Below are 4398 nucleotides of genomic sequence, written 5' to 3'. Positions count from 1 at the left end.
GTGATGTCAAGTTATGTTTGTGGTCCCAAAAATGGATCTATTGCAAATGTTTAAATACCTTAGAAGAGAGAAACATAATCCGTGACTGTGGAAATGTGCACTGCAATTTTCATGATATTCTATGTTTGCAACAGGAATACCGAGAGGAAAGTGTGACTGCCTTATTAAAATATGGTATATTAGTTATGCTGTAGTCTCATAAAGTAACAGAAGACTATTCAAAGTGTAGTGAAATTGTCATAACCGAACAAAATGATAACTTCATTAGGCCCGAAAAGTTCCATCATGCTAATCGTAATGATAACAACACTAGTCTGCCAATAGCAAATAATTTTGCACTTTTAACGTGTTATGAATCAAAAGATGTGAAAATAGTCATATCAACTAAGTACTCTCGCCATACTTGCACTGTACATTCTTGAGCACTGTCCTGCAAAATGATGGTCAGGTCCTGCAGAAAGTGTCAATACTTCTGTCTGTAAGCTGGTCAAAGGTTGTGTTCCAAAAACGAACAGCACAGAGACAGAAGTGATGACACTTGATGCAGGATCTGACCATCATTTTGCAGGACAATGCTCAAGCACATACAGTTCAAGCTATTACTGATTTCTTTGACTGATGGGGCTGCTAAGTGCTATACCACCTACTGCCCTCATAAGTTCAACTCAATTTCTAAACTGAAAACACTTCACAGCATTTGCTTCAGAACTGCTACAAATTCGTTGGGCAATAGACCGTGCCGCTCGAACGGTCAACACAACTGGCACTGCTAAGAGTATCCTACAACTTCCACATAATTGGCAATGGGTTATGCACAATGCTGTTGACGACTTTGAAGGCCAGTAAAACTTTGAAACACGTATCTATTTTGTACGAGCTGTAAATAAATAGTTGCCAGCATTAAAGTTCCAACCCTTGTATGTAGTTCTATAATGGAAAACGTTATAAGCCCATTCAACAATCTCTGGTGGCTTCTGATGTTTACCTGCTTAAGAGCTCTCGAAATCCCTAAATATATTTAAAACAGTTACTATACAGAACAAGATACCGAGCAGAAAGCTGGGCAGTTATAGGTGAGCTGGTGCATTACCAAACTCTTCCCTCTTGGGACTGAACTGTATCCCCCTGTTGACACTGCTGGACAGGGATTGTAATGTAGACACAATTGCCACATATGAAGACACATACTGGATGTGGACACAGGAAACACAAGAGAAGAGCTGGAGGCAAAAACAACAAATGTTGTTTTGCTGATTAATGCAGATTCTTAGGTATTCTTGTGGATAATGAACTGAAATGGAAAAAACATATTAATAATGTCTGTAAGAAACTGAACTCTGTCATATTCTTAATGATGCAGCTATCACAGTATTCAGACAAGAACCTTCTGTGTACAGTGTATCATGGACTTTTCGAACCATACTTACAGTATGGAGTGACTGTGTGGGGAAACTCAAACAAACAAGAGACAAAGCGAGTGTTCACATTACAAAAAAAAGCAATTAGGACCATTTTAAGAAGAAAGACCTCTGAAACGTGCAGAAACTGTTTCAAGAATTTAGGTATCTTAACTTTTTCATCGTTGTATATATACAAAACAATAATGTACATCACAAAAGGTAGTGAGGACTGGATTACAAATGCTAGTGTACACACCCACAATACAAGAAGGAAGAATGACGTACGGACATACCCCACTGACTGGCAATGCTAGAAAAAGGACCCCAGTACTCTGGTATCAGACTACTAAGAAGTCTGCCCAAAGACCTGCAAGATAGTGTACTTCATAATGACTGTCCAAAAAAATTTAAAGGCTATCTCATTGAAAAAGAGTTTTACAATGTTGCAGAATACTTATGCCATTAAATTTGTATATATTGTTACTCATTATCAGTGATGTAAAAATGTAAGCTAAAGGTGTAGAAAAATAAGTGATAAAGAATGTTAATACTTTGACATGTCCTATACTACACGTACATTTACTGTAGACAATGTAATCTTACAGGATCGAATAAAATTCAATTCAATTCAATTCAACAGAAGCTGTGCACAATATAACCTACTTACTACTGCTGGAGAGCTAGTCCCAAACAATAAATCCTACCACTAAAGTAGGAGGAATTTCAATTTGCTGGTGCCATGTGTGTTAATATTTTGGTCTTTACTTTAACAAGAAAATTATTGTTTTATTATTCAAGTAAAGTAACTAAGAAAGCTTGCAAAACTGTGTATGAGGTAGCTCAGACTGAAATTGACATGAACTATCAATTTCAGTGAAAAGATTATATAGTAGCGCCATTGCTGTATTTGCAGCAAACATGCGGGCCAAACAGTTGCACAGTGATCATGCAAAAGGACACCTTGGACATATGCAGAGAGATGTGCTTCTAAAACTAACTGTAGCATTGGAACTACATCAGCAAAAGCATTATTAGTAACTTATTGTTGTTTTCTTTATATGATAACTTTAGACAACAGAAATATACTACATTACTGGAACATCAAATATGAGGAAATTGAAGAGGTGGCATTTCACATGGACATCGTACTTTAATTCTATCAAATTCCACAAAAACAATGCATCATACAGATGATAAAACAAAAAAGAAAAGCAAGTTATGAACCACAAAGTATGTGCCAAGACTGTAGTTTTTCTGAGGCCAGCATAAAACCACAGGACACTAGTATTCAAGTTCATAGATGATGAAGGCTTGTACAAGGTGATTAGAAACAGTCTGAAAAGCTTGTAATGGTGTTTTAGTGCAGGTTGTGCTGAAAAATAATTGTTAAGAAAAAAATTCAATATGTTGTGCCACTTCAAAGTTAAATAGCACTGAGGTTAGCCAATCAAGGCATCATGCATGAAAATTCAAGCAGTCCACCAGTTACAATTAGTGTCAGTTGTTCCCAGGGTGCAGCTGATAGTGAATGTGACTGCTCAACCTTTGGTTTGGGTTCGATCCTTACTACCATCCCATTTCCAATTTTTGTAAAGCTCTCTAGTTTGGTTTGGGGAAACCAAATGAAGAACATATTTTGTGACACCATCTCTGGTGGGCCACTTGAATTTGCACATGCAACAGCCTGATTGGCTAACTTCAATACTAATTAACTAGGAAGCAGTGCAACACACTGAATTTTTTCCTTAATAATTATTTCTCAGCACAACCTATCCTGGGACACCCTGCAAGCTTTTCAGACTGTTTCTGACCATCCTCTGTATATTATATTTGAACATGTTTTTGTATTTTTAGAAATGTATTTACATTTTTATACTTTTATATTATGCTGAAAAAATTAGAAAAATTGTCAATGTAATATGGCGACTGTTATACAGAGTGATTATAATTAAAGTTCCAAGTACAAAAAGTTGTAGAAAAAAAAAGGACCAGTGCTTGGAAAGATGTCAAATTTGAACAGAATATTATTAAAGGAGGATGAAATGTTACGGAAAAAAAATCTGAACGAAAATTTTACCACTATGTGTCACAGTAAACAGCAGAATATGCAAAATAAAAGATGGGAGGTATACAGCTGTTCCCCAGTTCATATCTGAGATGCTCTGCATGATTCTCAATGCAGGATCGTTTGCTGCTGGTAAAGCTCTTTTGTGACTGACCGTACACCAGTAGTTCTGCAGAAACTTCAGGCACTCAAGGGTATGAAAAAAAGGTGCAGGTCCAATGTCTGCCAAGGATGTGGAGAATATGATTGCCAAATTCATAAAGATAGGTTTGCTTGAACTGCATTTTGCAACAGGGAGGAAAACAATTGATCCAACATCTGTAGAAGGTGTGGCCACAACATTGCAGGAGGGGTCGAGAAGTGGTGTGAAAATATGCAGTACACAGTGAATTGCCCAAACACTGGACATGCCTTTGAGCATGGTGCATGAAATTCTTCGATACTTCCTGCATTGCTATACAAAATTACTCATGTTCAGGAGTTGTTTCATACTGACCTGGCAGTAAGACAAATGTTTGTTCTAGAATTTCTTACTTGCATGGAAGTGGACAATGAATGACTATGGAACATTCTGTGGACAGATGAAGCCCATTTCCGCTTCTAAGGATGTGTCAGTACACAGAACTGCAGAATATGGTCAGTGGAAAATCTGCTCCCACATCAGCTGTCATCTCTTTATTCTGCAAAGTGAACAGTATGGTGCAGGTTGACAGCATTGTTTACATAGGACTGTATTTTTCTGAGGAGATGGGTTGTGGAGGTCCTGTTACCTCTACCATCACTGGCAAATTTCATTATGTCTCTAAGTTTGTCATCAAATATGTGAAGTCCAGGACTCCTACTCAGTTCACTAGAAAAACAATTCAAACAAATCATATTAATGAGTTTTATTAGAAAAAATTAAAAGACAATACTTAAATCTGACAATTACAC

Source organism: Schistocerca piceifrons, chromosome X (genome assembly GCF_021461385.2).
Source record: "Schistocerca piceifrons isolate TAMUIC-IGC-003096 chromosome X, iqSchPice1.1, whole genome shotgun sequence".
Taxonomy (NCBI): domain Eukaryota; kingdom Metazoa; phylum Arthropoda; class Insecta; order Orthoptera; family Acrididae; genus Schistocerca; species Schistocerca piceifrons.
Note: the sequence above shows the minus strand (reverse complement) of the source record.